The following is a 15,437-nucleotide window of genomic DNA, read 5'->3' on the forward strand; positions in this document are numbered from 1 at the left end:
ACCTAAGACAGCCTTTATATGTCCTTGGGGTACCTTTGCATACAGAAAGATGTTGTTTGGTCTTAAAAATGTTGGAGCCACTTTTCAGTGGGCCATGTCATATGCTTTCCATGACATTAAACATATCATCGAAGCATACTTGGATGATCTCGCTGCTCGTTCTCGAAAGAGAACTGATCACCCTAGTCATCTTCGATTGGTTTTTGAGCGATGTCGTTTCTATAAAATCCGGTTGAATCCCAACAAGTGCGTTTTCGCGGTTACGTCCGGTCGGTTATTAGGGTTCACCATGTCAAATGAAGGGATTAGGGTCGATCCCTTCAAGGTAGAGGCAATAATTCAGTTGCCACCCCCGTCCTCAATTCGACAACTTCAAAGTCTTCAAGGGAAGGCTAATTTCTTAAGACGGTTTGTAGCGAACTATGCCGAGATCACTAAAGAGTTCATGCGTTTGCTACAGAAAGGAGTTCCATTTGTATGGGACGACTTTGCACAGTGGTCGTTTGATGCTTTGCGAAAGGCATTAGTCTCTGCCCCGCTTTTGAGTCCACCGGATTATGGTAGGGACTTCCTTTTATATCTCGTTGCAGCAGAATCAACCATTGGTATGGTTCTCGTTCAGGAAGATGATGCTCTCACAGAGCATGTGATTTATTATTTGAGCTGAGGCTTGATAGGTCCTGAACTTCGCTATTCTCCGGTTGAGAAGTTGGCCTTGGCAACTGTCCATGCTGTCCAGCGGCTCCGCCATTATATATTGCTATGCAAAACTTTTGTCTTAACAGTGGTCAATCCATTTCAGTTTGTCCTCTGTAGGCAAGTGATTGGGTGCAAATATAATCGATGGGTAGTCATTTTACAAGAATTTGATCTCAAGTTCTTGTCCGCCAAGTCTAAGAAATCCATGGTTTTCACCGAGCTAATTTCTGAGCTGCCTTGTGGAGAGGATACTGTTTATGAGGAAAGTTTTCCCAACGAACATTTATTCCTCATCTCTTCCCTCGACCCTTGGTATAGAGATATCATTGTCTGTCTCCAGAATTCGAAGTTTCCATCTACTTTCTCCAAGGATGAACGTCGAAAATTACGTCACCTGGATAAAAATTATGTTATCATTGGTGATACATTATATCGTCGAGGGGTTGATTCAATCCTTCGGCGCTGTTTAACCTTAGAGGAAGCAGAGTCAGTGCTAAATGATTGCCACAGTGGAGCTTGTGGTGGTCATCTATCAGGGCTTGCTACAGCCCAACGCATCTTGCGTGCCAGCTATTTTTGGCCTTCGCTCTTTAAACACTGTGTTGAAGCGGTCAAATGCTGTCACCCTTGTCAAATCTATACTCGAAAGATGCGCGCACATCCAGCTCCTCTTTTCCCCGTTGTCACTGTCGGTCCCTTTACTAAGTGGGGTATCAATTTTACAACTTGTAATCCGCCTTCAGCAGCAAATCACATGTACATTATCGTGGCTGTAGACTACTTTACGAAGTGGGTCGAGGCCATGCCCACTTATAAGAATGATAGTGACATGGAAGCATTGTTCCTTTTTAATCAGATTATCTCAAGATTCGGTATCCCGAGAGAGATTGTCACTGATCATGGTAGTCATTTCCAGAATCAACTGATGTCTGAATTGGCTCTCAAATTGGGTTTCTGGTAGGAGCATTCGTCTCCTTATTATCTTCAGGTCGAGGTAGTCAACAAAACTCTTAAGATGATCCTGCAACGGACAATTGACAAAAATCGGTCCAATTGGTATCTTATGTTGTATCCAGCTCTTTGGGCATACTGGACCTCCATGAAGACTGCTACTGGTTTTACACCTTTTCAGTTAGTTTATGGGATGGAATCTATCTTCCCTATTGAATGTGAAATTCCATCTCTTAAGTTAGCTGTTGAGCTCCTTCCAAAGACTTCGAGTCTCGAAGAGCACCTCCTTCATTTGGAACATCTCGATGAGCAGCGTTGAGATGCCACCACAATGAATGAGGCTCATAAGAAAAGGGTTAAAACGCAGTATGATAAAGTTGTCCGTCCTCGAGTCTTTTCTAAAGGTGACCTTGTCTTGGTCTATGACCAAGATAAGGACACCTTGGGGGCAGGCAAGTTTAAGCCTATGTGGTACGGTCCCTTCATTATTAAACGAGTTTTAGAAAAAGGGTTGTATGAGTTAATCGATTTTGAGGGAAACAAGTTGGCGGAGCCCCAAAACAGGCTCTACCTAAAGAAGTACTTTGCTTAAGTAGGATTTAGGGAATGGCTTCTTTGTACATTATGTATATTTGTACATATCTCATTGAGAGTTTGTGATATCAATACTTTTTGGTCTGTTGTGGCAGGTGTTGATGGATGACTTGGTCTATTTTGGATTTGCCGATGGTGCTAGTCTGCACACTCAGAATCTCGCTTCCGCATCTTGGGTACTCTACTATCCAACTGGTCAATTGATGGTATCAAGGGGCATATGCATTGGTCCCGCTTCAAATAACATGGCTGAGTATACTGCCGTCATTAATTTACTATTCGAGGTAATTTCTTATGGAATCGACTCGTTGGTAGTTTATCTTGATTCACAATTGACATTGTCACAATTGAACAACATTTATCGGGTAAGGGATCCATGTTTATATCGCCAGTATTTAAGGGTGAGGTTGTTGCAAATATCATTTACTTATATTAATTATTTTCACATTCCAAGATCTCATAATTGGTTAGTGGATTCTATCGCCAATCAAGCATTAGACTGGCACATCAATCATTCATCACAATAAAATCAAGCATCAAAAAGTCAAACTGATATATATATATATATATATATATATATATATATATATATATATATATATATATATATATATATATATATATATATATATATATATATATATATATATAAAACATCTTCAGTGTACATAAGTCTATCCAAAAAATATACAAAATTGGGACTCAAATGCCCATAATCATGTTCGGTATATCTAATGCCCTGGCTCAGGATGAGTGGCTAAGTAGGTAGCTATCGCATTGGCTACATGCCTAAAAGTGCGAACCCAGTCACGTGGCATGCCAACCACATGACGTTGCATATCCTCAGGAAGGTCCTCTACGACAGCCATCGGTAATCAGTGAGTTTGTCTCACCAAGTGTCACTGAACTATATGTAGAAGTCATTCTGTATCAGCAGCAGCCTCTTTGGCTCCTCGACCGTGTCGTCTATGCCACAGGAACCCATCTGGTCGTACCGTCCCAATATCTGGAACATAATCATCATATTAGTCATTTGAATCCCATCAAAAATATTTTTCAAAATTCATTATTATATTTGAAAAAAAAAAACATAAAATCAAAAATATTTACCAATGTCGCCCCATGCTGCGGTCAGTGGTAATGCTAGATCGAGATCTCCTCGGAAATCCAACCCAGCATAAGGGTAGTCATTTATGGCGATGATTTGTTGATCCCACCAGGAAAAGGAGTCATCGTCAAATGCAGTCCGTGGGACGTCCCCACCCCCTAGACGTTTCATCAGGTCGGCCCACCTGCCCATGCGTGGATCTCGTGGGGTGCTGATGGAAACTGCTACCCTAGGGCGGAGTGTAGGGACCCTCTCAAAAAAGAAAAAACACAGATTAGTCCCATATCCAAAGTTTTTGGTCTGCCCCCTCTTGATAGAAGTGAGTTGGCTCTTCATACTAGCAAGAAGAGGAGTACACCAGTCAAATACAGTGGTGAGACGGTCAACTGCCACGCTCATGGTTAGCCGTGATGCCTGGTGTAGGGAAGCTGATCCTTTCACTTGAGCTATGGTGAACAGGATTATCCTCAGCGGTAAACTCGCCACATGTGTGATGGAAATTTGACTTCCAACCTTCTTTGGATGTCCTGGGCAATATATCTATGTCTAGTCAATTTAGCGTCTTAAATTGCTATACATAAATTATCAATCCGAGTATCGTAAACTGATGAAGTGTGGTGCATCATATGTGCTTAGTTAACCTTTTTTTTACTTCGTTGTTTTATAGTTTTTTTTTTTGTTTTGTTTTTGGGGTTTTGTTCTTGTTGATCTCCTAAAGTGTCTAATGTAAATGGAAATCCTATTCCTAAGTCTCTATAAGGCAAGTATGGATACAGATTTTAAGGCAATTATGTCCTCTATAATGATTTCCAGAACTTAACACTTCAGAAGGTCTTAGAATATACTAGTGATGACAGTAATGCTTGAACAAGAATGGAAAATGTGCTACTATTTAAACAAGTAAATAATGAACTACTAATCATGAAACTATTATCTCTGCTGCTATCTAAATATAGAAAAGCGATTTAAGCTACTGCACTCAAAGAAATCAAAAACTTGCAAGGAAAGTAAAACTACAATCAAATTACACATTCATAATTCAATCCCTCGCCATTAGTCCCCCTATGGCTTTCGGAGGTAACCGTCAATGATATGATCAATTTAATATCTAATTACAAAAAAGTGAAACTAAAATCAAATTACACATTCATAATTTGATCCCTCGCCATTAGTCCCGCTATGGCTTTCGGAGGTAATCGTCAATGATATGAGCAATTTAATATCTAATTACAGAAAAATGAAACTAAAATCAAATTACACATTCATAATTTGATCCCTCGCCATTAGTCCCACTATGGCTTTCAGAGGTAACCGTCAATGATATGAGCAATTTAATATCTAATTGCAGAAAAGTAAAACTAAAATCAAATTACACATTCATAATTCGATCCCTCGCCATTAGTCCTACTATGGCTTTCAGAGGTAACCGCCAATGATATGAGCAATTTAATATATAATTGCAGAAAAGTAAAACTAAAATCAAATTACAAATTCATAATTTGATCCCTCGCCATTAGTCCCGCTATGGCTTTCAGAGGTAACCGTCAATGACATGGGCAAGTTGATTTCTAAACTAACTAACAAAGCAAGTAAAGAAGACTTAAATCAAAACAGAACTGGAATTAAAAAAAACTAAAAAAAGAAAAGTCAGCAAAGAGGTTAATCTCATGTCACTAGTTGATGCAAAAATATGTAAAGAAAAAATAATATACAATCAACCGGTTGAACACACTTGCATGAATTAAAATTGCATGAATGAAAAATATAATCTATCAAACTTGAAAGCAATCAAATGACATAATGAAATCAAAGCAAAATTACAAAATGAAATCTACTCTACCTTACATTCTAATATGCTCCATGACATCTATTTCACATCTCCTTCCATGTTGAGAACATCAAAGATTTATTCAAATTCTTCAAAATTACAAAGTACAACAAAGCTCTCCAAAGCTTTCAAAAGCCATCAAGGAAAAACTACAAACTCCAAGCTAAAGAACTAACAAATGAAGGAGAGAGATCTCCTATTTATACAAAAAGATGATAAGCCATCTCATTAATGAGAGTCCATGAATCTCTCCCTCTACCTCTAGAGTCCTAATCAAAATAGGAACTGATAGGACACATGTCTTCTTAGAGTTACAATACAATTAGGAGATGTGACACATATCCTCATGATCCTATGATTCTTTCCACTCAAATTCGAATTTGGCCTTAGAGTGCCACATAAGGGTCTTCTAGAAGCCTCATTTCAACCTACACATGTCAACAATCTCAACCCATTTGTTAGGTATAAGCATATACACATTATTTTCTAATTTTTAACCACAAATTCACTTAAAAGGCTTAGAATTAATAAAGTTTGGAAAAACATAAATGTGGCCCAATGATAATGAAAGTGGGATGAATGTGGTGACATAGTAGTGAAATGTAGGTGAAATGGAGGTGATATAATGGACATAATAGTGAAAGTGTAATGGAAATGAATGACATTTTCAAGACTCAACATACCCCCCAACTGAAGCTATTGCATTTCCTCATGCAACATATATTACATTAACTCTTTTGATCCTTGAGCTTTGGCTTAACTTTGCATGATATCATTTGATAACTTCATATTTCTTCAAAGTGTTTTACTTGAATTGCAACATGGTTGGTTCTTGTGTTACAACCAATTTTTTTTGTTGTTGTCGCATTCTATTTTGATCTTTGAACTTTGCATAATGATATTTTAATTATTTTTTTGCAGAGTATATCTTTATTGGATTGCATGATGGTCGGTTCTTGTGTGACAACCATGATTTTCTTTGTATCCAATATATCCTTTAAGCACCTTTTTGAAAAGCCATTGTATGCTCATAATAACAATGTAATAGTTAATATATGTTGGAAGTATGTGGGTTCCTGAATATGATATGGACATGGCAAGACATGAAGATGAATGTATCCCCCCCCCCAACTGATGGTATTGACAATTTTATGAAATGAGGAAGAAAAATATTTTTCCAACAATTATCATTCTAGCCTTTTATGGAATTCTATGGTCAAAAGTTAGAAAATGACATACCTTCACTTACCCTTTGGAATGGATGAGTTGTATATGTGGTGGCTGAAAAATTTTGATCATATTCTTCTTCAAGTGGCTGAACAAGAGGAGTCATGGATAAAGAGATAAGATGACTTTTTATTGCTTCTACTAAAACTTGTTGAATCTGCTCCAAAATGTTGAAAATAATAGTCTTCATGTCTTCAAAACTCATTGGCACAATTCCTACTATGTGAAAATATGTTCTGATGTCGAACATAGTAAGAATTTTTTGACTTAGTGACCATTAATGGATGCCACTAGTCAACACGAGAACTCTCACCATTGATGACAATGAGAGTCAAGATGCCCAAACACATCTTGCTAGGTACGAATGAATTTGCCGATGTCGAGTCACCTAGAAGATCTAACGAACAAGGGACATTAATGTATTCCCATTGTTTGTCAGCATGAGGACTTGCCATTAAGACATGCAAGCCTCAAGGTTCTTTTACAAAGAACTAGACTCAAAGGACTATGGACTTAATTATTTGCATTGAAGCAGGGCTTATTTGCGAAATGAAAATGACAGGAAATGGAAGATGAAAACGGAAAATGGCAATGGAGAGCAGAAATGGAAATGGGAAATAAGCATGTAAATGAGCATCTTGCTTTTATTTGTGGGTTATGAATGGAGAAAAAGAGATGGAAAGTGTATGTGAATGTAAATGGAAAATATGGAGTGAAATGAGGTGAATGGTTTATTATGAAGTATGGATGTGATGGAGACAATAGTATCTGAAAGTTTTTCAAGTGTTTGGATCTGATTTTGTATTAGCATATTTCCTCTTTGTTGCTGATCATCCTCTTATTAAACAAATTGGTCTCTTAGAGAGACACCATTCTCTTGTAGTCATTTGTCCTTTCTCCTGGAACCTGCAAAAAAACTAATACTTTTTCTGCAATGGAATGTAAGATTATCAAAGGAGAGATGGCCGATCTCTCTAGTTATGATATTTACACACAAAACTAAGAATTTGTATTAATGAAACAAGTTCTTAAAGGAAAAATCAAAAGAATTTATCCCTGCTTTGGAATTGGTGCCCCAAGTTGAATGTTGCTTCTTTTCAGCAATTTATTTCATTATTTTCCATTTCAAACTTTAATGATGGATTTCTCATTGTGTGGATCTTGTTGAGATCTTTCCAATGGTACTTAAATCATCAAAATCTGAAAGATAGGCTGATTTTAACAATGAGGTTTTTCTGGCTGCGGAATTGGACTTTAGCTACGGAATGTGCACAGTTTCTGTAGCTAAAAATCTTGAATACAAAGTTAGCCATTCATCTTTCATTATCAGTCCAAAATTAATCGATACCTTTAGAAAGTGAGCAAATAACTTATTCATTTCATTGATTCAAAATTTTTTTTTTTTTTTTTTGACATGCAGCTACTTAGTGTGGCAACTCATGATAACACACAACATGACTTCCCTTTGACCGGGGTCTTTTTCATCGAATTGGATCAAATGAATAGGACACCATCCATGTACTGACATTTTCCCAGCTACCCATGTGGCTTGTTTTGCTAGATGACACCTGCAACCTAGAGTTTAACAAAAACAGTTGCGGAAAGTTGAATCAGCTGCGGAATCAGGCTGCTTTCCGCAGCTACAAGATAGTCAATCATTAGTTTTGAAATTCAGCACGCAATCCTCCTACTTTTGTATGATCAATAGCAAGATTCATTGGTTCCAAGGCATAGTTCTCAAGGCCGCTGATTAAAGAAATTCTAGAAATTGGATTCAGCCATATGCTAATTATTGTTTTACTCAGATTACTTGAAACCAAAGCGTATAATCCACCTTCACTGTAAGCGCAGTTTGATAAATATGAAGTGGAAAATAGTTATGAGCTTGATCAACTCTTTTCATGGGATTACGGGTTGACAGAGGTCGTTGTATTGCAGAGTTTTTGGTTGAAAATATCGTCAAACTGCCAAGCACATCATAATAAAGTTAAACACGTACACAGAACTTGTTAATGCAGGCAAAATCCACAAGTATCAACACCTGTGCCGATATTTTAGCAAGTAAAATGCCGAGTCATAGGAATAGTTATTAGATGGGTGCTTGGAGAAGTGTTTTTTTTTTTCTCGGTAAAAACTAATTCTATTAAGAGAACGTATAGTACAGTAAGAAGTTACAGCCAAGAGAAGTAAGAACACAGGTAGCCGGAAAGGATAGGCTGTCCACCTCGGCTCCTAGAAGAGAAGAGAAGAGAGTAGAGCTGAGCAAGAAGTAACTAGAAGAATCGGGGAGCAAAACAGAGCATAGGATTCTACCCAACATGGGAAGAATCAACTATTTGGCATTTTTTTCCTTTCTTTTTACCAACTTTGACCCCTTCAGGAGGGCACTGCTGAGCTGGCATGAATTGCAGACTGAGCTGGGCTGACTGAGAGGTTTCCTTATTTGAATCCGAGGTAGAGGATTCATGATTCCTTTTCTAAGAGATTGGTTGGACAGACAAATCCTCAGGCTCAGCCGAGGGCGGATCCTGTGCCATCTTTGCTTCCACTCCTTCCTCACTCTCCTCCTCTTCATCCGAGCTGAAATCAAAATCGTCCATGGGGGGAGGGTCATGAGGCTTCCAGCTTTTGGATTTCTGCTTAGGATTGGCTTTCTTCTTTTGGGCAGGCATCGAGGGACAAGAGCTCTGAAGGTGCCCTGTGTGATGGCAGTTGCGGTAGCGGAAGGCTGTGTTCTCGTAATCCAAGTTCTGAGTCCAATGGAAGTCTCCAATTTTGAGATTGATCTTGTCAGGGAGACCTTTGCTCATGTCTATTTCTGCACAGATTCTGGCAAAGGTGTATAGGCCCTTTTCCCCTCTAGAAATGTCTGTGTCTAGAAAGCGGCCTAGAGAATTGCCGATCCCTTGGAATACAGCAAAGTGCCACAGATGCGCTGGGAGATTAGGAAGTCTGACCCAGATTGGGAGCTTGGTGATGATTGCTGTAGATGGATCAAAGTCTGGGAACCAGGGGTGGAATCCACTAGTAGAGGTCTGTTGTGCGTGGCCATAGCCCATTGAACCTGCAAATAATGCCATGCTCTGTAAACTTTTGGGTTTGCTCATCCAGCGTTGGATGCACTATTTCAATGGAAGGGGATTCCTCCAGTTTGTCCACCAGAAAAGGTTTGGGAGCCTGAACTGGTGGAACTGTCTTTTCCTACTTCTGTGCATGGACAGCATCTTTGTATGAAAATGCCTTGGCTGAGGATGATTGTCCTACAGCTCCCCCTCTCAAACGAAGAGCAAAAATAATGGAGACATTTCTCTTAATGCTGTAAAAAGAAAGGGGGTAGAGATCCTCAAGTTGTTTACCTTCGTGGAGAAGTCCTTGAGCTGCAGAGGGTATCCCTAGCTTGAGTTCCAGAGCATGCTTGAGGTCCTGCACTAGATCCGATGAGCTCACCCATTGTAGCAGAGTTTTGCCAGAGATGAGTTTGATTTGGATCTGAAACGAGGCAGAAAGATCAGAGTTCCTCTTTCCTCTGCAAATCGGAGACGAGAGGAGGCAGGAGCTTTGCAGGGCTTTCTTTTTCTGAACTTGCCGCAGGGGCAAGTGAGGAGATGATGGGAGTATCCCATCGTCATTGAGCCTGTCGTTGCTTTCCACCCCATAAAGCTTCCAGATGGACCATCCAGGCAGATCCAGGGATCTGAGGGAATTCTGAAGATTAAAAACAGAGTATTGGCTATTCTTGGGGGACAGAGGAGGTAGTAATAAGGTTGAGAAACCTTCCAGATCATAGAAAGTCTTCCCAGTAGCCACCACCTAAGGAGAAGCGTGAGTATAATCTGCCTGTTCGTCCTTAACCATTGTGTTTGCAATCTGAAGGGGGCAACGAATGCGAGAAGCAGCATCAGAGGGCCGCAATTTGGCTACCCCAGAGATTTGAACGGAACAGAAAGGAGAGAGGGAGGCGCTCAGAAGAAATTGGAAGACATGCAGTTCACTGTTGAAGGGGGAAGCCAGCGCTCCATGACTATATCACGCGTCTCCGTCAACAGCAGGGCCAAGCAGAGGTCAGACGGCGGCCGAAGGAAGGGAGGGGGTGCCAAGGTTGTTAGGGTTCATCGTTCAGCCCAATCATTCTCAAATCGCAATCAGCTCCCGGTGCTTGGAGAAGTGTTGTTATACATTAAAGTCAAAATTAAATTCTAAAAATCTCCATAACATGTCTATCAATCGACTGTGAAGAGCCGTATCCAACCAGTTTACGTAATGGAGAGTCGTCTTCAATTGTGCTTGCTTGTTAACAGGTGGAAATAAAAGGCAGGAGACATGGTGGAAAAAGGTGGAAGATGTATAGTTAATTATCAGTATGCCATTGATTTCAAATCAGAAGTAGCCAAAAATCAACTGTTAATTAATTAATTCAAATCCCGTTTTTTTTCCTCGCGGCCTGCAAAAATGGGCTTCAAAGAACCGAGAAATTATCTTAAACCGCCACAAATTTCTTAAAACGGTTTCTGGGTTATCTAACTGACCCTACTGGCGAAAAAACCCATGTTTTAGTTTTTTCAAATCCACCTCTGTTTGGCCTAATCGTGTGTGTGAAGTTTGATTTTTTTTGCTGTTTACGTTTTTCTGAGTTAATGTCTTTTATTGTTCTGCATTTTATGAATTGCTGTCGCAAATGTGTTTGCAATATCTACAGTAAACCAGTGGTAGCGAGTGAAGATTTTCTACAGTAATTATCCCATGTTTTCATAGAAGCAAACTAAGTCTGAGCTATGGTTGGTTTTGCAATTTTTAGTATAGAGAATAGCTGCTTCATCGACGACAGGAACAACTACTGTAGCATAAGATGGTTTGGCTTTTGGCTTGATTGGTTTTCCTTCCCTTCCTCCAGTACAGCATCATTTCAAATAGAGGTGCACTTTCAGAATAATTTGATCAAGGAATTGTAAATCGATTAAACCCAAATTTGTTTAGATTATCTTCTGGATCCATCGCATAAGGATTCTTTTTCATCGACGTTTCGAACCAGCAATGGTGGTTCATCTTCAGGATGTGAAAATATTGAAAGAATGGTCTTATTTTTCTAATTATATATAGAGAATGCTTAGCCGACAAATATCATTAATTTAATTATTCTTTTTTACTTTTAGGTTATATGATTATATTAATTATATTTGTTTTAATTTTCTAATTATATAATTAATTTAATTTAATTTAATTTTAATTAATTATTTCTATTTTAATTATTTTAATTTAATTTTTAATTATTCCTTATTTTAATTATAATTATAATTATTTCTTATTTTAATTATAATTCTTTTTAATTTTTTAATCTTAATTTTAATTATTATTTATTTTAATTAATTTTAATTATAATTATTTATTTATTTTGATTATTATAATTATTTTAATTATTAATTTTAAATGTTTCAATTATATTGATTCTATAATTGTTTTAATTGTATAAATTTTAATTATTTGTTTATTTTAATTCATTATTAATTATTAATTTTAATTGTTTTCATTGTATTTATTTTGATTATTTTTTATTTTAATATTTAATATTCTTAGTTAATATTCTTTAATTTTTAATTGTTAATTGTTATAATTATATTTGTTCTAATTCATTTATTAATTATGATTATAAATTTAAATTGTTTTTAATATATTTATTAATTGTAATTATAAATTTAATTGTTGTAATTATATTTATTTCAATTTATTTATTTATTCATTTATTTAGTTTTTATTTATTTATTTATTAATTTTAATTGTTTTGATTGTATTTATTTTGATTATTTATTTGTTTTTAATTATTATTCTTATTAACTATTAATTTTTAATTTTTAATTGTTAATTGTTATAATTATATTTGTTCTAATTTATTTATTAATTATAATTATAAATTTAAATTGTTCTAATATATTTATTAATTATAATTATAATTATAAATTTAATTGTTGCAATTATATTTATTTCAATTTATTTAGTTTCTATTTATTTATTGAGTTATTTTTACCTTGTATTTGTATTAGCTTTAATGATAAGTAGTGATTATTTATTAAGGCTCTCTATAGATTGCCCTATGTTGAGGAGTTTATTCTAGTTAAGATATTTTTGATTGATGTTTAATTCCTCTGATTATATATATATATATATATATATATATATATATATATATATATATATATTGAATTTTAATTTTATTAAGGTCAAAGTGTGTTATTAAATTAAAATGGATTAGATCTATTATGTTTGTTCTAGGTTAATTAGGGGAGGATTCTGGTTAGGGGTAGATTTGGATGATAGGATTGGAACCCAGTTTTTGCTTATGGTCCATCCATCGTCTCTGTTGAGGTTATTAGGGTGTTTGCTAATTTCTATGGCTTCTCTGAATTTCCTTATGAAGTAGTGATCGCTCTTGGCTAAGATCCTGGTGTCTTCTATACATATTTGGTGTTTAGTTTTATCAGAATGTTCAGCTAGGGCTGAGGATTTGGATCGATTGTGTTTAATGTCAGCTGAGTGTTCCTGGATTCTTGTGTTAAAGGATCTTCCAGTCTCACCTACATAGGGTTTGCCACATGAGCAGGGAATTAAGTAGACCCCTTTATGGCATTTAGGGTCCACTTTGTCTTTCACTGGATTAAGGCAATTGCGGATCGTGTTTAAGGGTTTGAAAGTGGTTAGAATTCCATTGTTTTTCAGGATGCGGGAGATTTTGTCTGTAGACCCTTGTATGTAAAGGAGGTTGACTTTGCCTTTTATATTGTCAAAGTTTTTATTTTTGTTAGGTCGCGTTTTTGCTTTAAGTAAACTATTACATCACACTCCTGAGAAGTTCTTGGTTGATGAATTTGAGCTTGTCAAAGATATAATTTGTTGATTCGAATGTGCTTTCCCTTTGTTTTAAAGCCAAAATGAAGACAATGTCTACAAGTAGGGCAGGAAGAGTTAGAATGAATCCATTTGTCTACGCATTCTGTGTGGAAGCCATGGTTGCAATTCAGCCACATAGATAATAGATAATGAATTCTGCCAAATAGATAATGCATTCTATTCCAAGCTATGGCATAATTATTTGAGTTGATCTTAGTTAACTCCATAGATCTGCAGAGTTTTTTTCTTCTTTTTTTATGCTTTTGCAGGTTTGTTTTAAGGTCAAAACTTGAACAGGGATGCAGATTTTCTTGTTGAAGCCACAGTGAAAGCTCAGATTGAAGATAGCCATAGATTGTTTTTCTTTTCTCTCTGAAATTGTAAATTTATAAGAAGGATTAATGATTTTCAATTTCAGGCAGCAAAGACTTCAAGGAAAACATGCTAAAAGTAGGACTTTGACTGAGGTCTTAAGCTCATTTTTTTATCAGTCTGGGCTAGGTGACTAGGATAGGATCCATGTCGGGACAATTCTGGAGATGCCCATGTGGTCGGTTTCTTCATTGGACGCCTGTAACCTGCTAAACCTTGAAATCAGCTACGGAATTCTCAACTAGTTGCGGAATCAGGCTACAATCCAAAACCTTATTAAAACAGGATACATTGTTTTGAGGACCACTACAAACCATAACTAGTCAATCTTGGACAGCTAAATCTATCAAAGCAGTTGGGTTTGATTTTTTTTTTTTTTTCTTGAATCAATTGAAATGATGAAGTTTATTTTGTCCCCCTTTTTTTTTAACATAACAATTCTTTTTCTGATCCTCCAGATCACACAAAGTGCAGGAGGAGAGCATACTCAAGAATTATTAATTTTTTTTACATAACAATCCTTTTTCTGATCCTCCAGATCACACAAAGTGCAGGAGGAGAGCATACTCAAGAATTATTATTTTTTTTTAGATGTAAGAAATATGGTCTCCTAATTACACTTCCCCGGCAATGGCGCCAAAATGTCTAGTCAATTTAATGTCTTAAATTACTCTACATAAATTATCAATCTGGGTATCGTAAACTAATGAAGTGTGGCGCACCATATGTGCTTAGTTAACCTTTTTCTTACTTCTTTGTTTTATAGTTTTTGTTTTGTTTTGTTTTGGGGTTTTGTTCTTGTTGATCTCCTAAAGTGTCTAATGTAAATGGAAATCCTATTCCTAAGTCTCTAGAAGGTAAGTATGGATACAGATTTTAAGGCAATTATGTCCTCTATAATGATTTCCAGAACTTAACACTTCAGAAGGTCTTAGAATATACTAGTGATGACAGTAATGCTTGAACAAGAATGGAAAATGTGCTATTATTTAAACAAGTAAATAATGAACTACTGATCATGAAACTATTATCTCTGCTGTTGTCTAAATATAGAAAAGCGATTTAAGCTACTGCACTCAAAGAAATCAAAAATTGCAAGGAAAGTAAAACTAAAATCAAATTACACATTCATAATTCGATCCCTCGCCATTAGTCCCGCTATGGCTTTCGGAGGTAACCATCAATGATATGAGAAATTTAATATCTAATTGCAGAAAAGTAAAACTAAAATCAAATTACACATTCATAATTCGATCCCTCGCCATTAGTCCCGCTATGGCTTTCGGAGGTAACCGTCAATGATATGAGCAATTTAATATCTAATTGCAGAAAAGTAAAACTAAAATCAAATTACACATTCATAATTCGATCCCAAGCCATTAGTCCCGCTATGGCTTTCGGAGGTAACCGTCAATGACATGAGAAAGTTGATTTCTAAACTAACTAACAAAGCAAGTAAAGAAGACTGAAATCAAAACAGAACTGGAATTAAAAAAAAAATAAGAAAAGCAAAGTCAGCAGAGAGGTTAATCTCATGTCATTAGTTGATGCAAAAATATGTAAAGAAAAACTAATATACAATCAACCTGTTGAACACACTTGCATGAATTAAAATTGCATGAATGAAAAATCTAATCTATCAAACTTGAAAGCAATCAAATGACATAATGAAATCAAAGAAAAATTACAAAGTGAAATCTACTCTACCTTACATTCTAATATGCTCCATGACATCTACTTCACATCTCCTTCCATGTTGGGAACATCAAAGCTTTATTC

This window comes from Pinus tabuliformis, chromosome Q, assembly GCF_031772625.1.
Source record: "Pinus tabuliformis cultivar Carrire ecotype Pingquan chromosome Q, CPIR1, whole genome shotgun sequence".
Classification (NCBI taxonomy): domain Eukaryota; kingdom Viridiplantae; phylum Streptophyta; class Pinopsida; order Pinales; family Pinaceae; genus Pinus; species Pinus tabuliformis.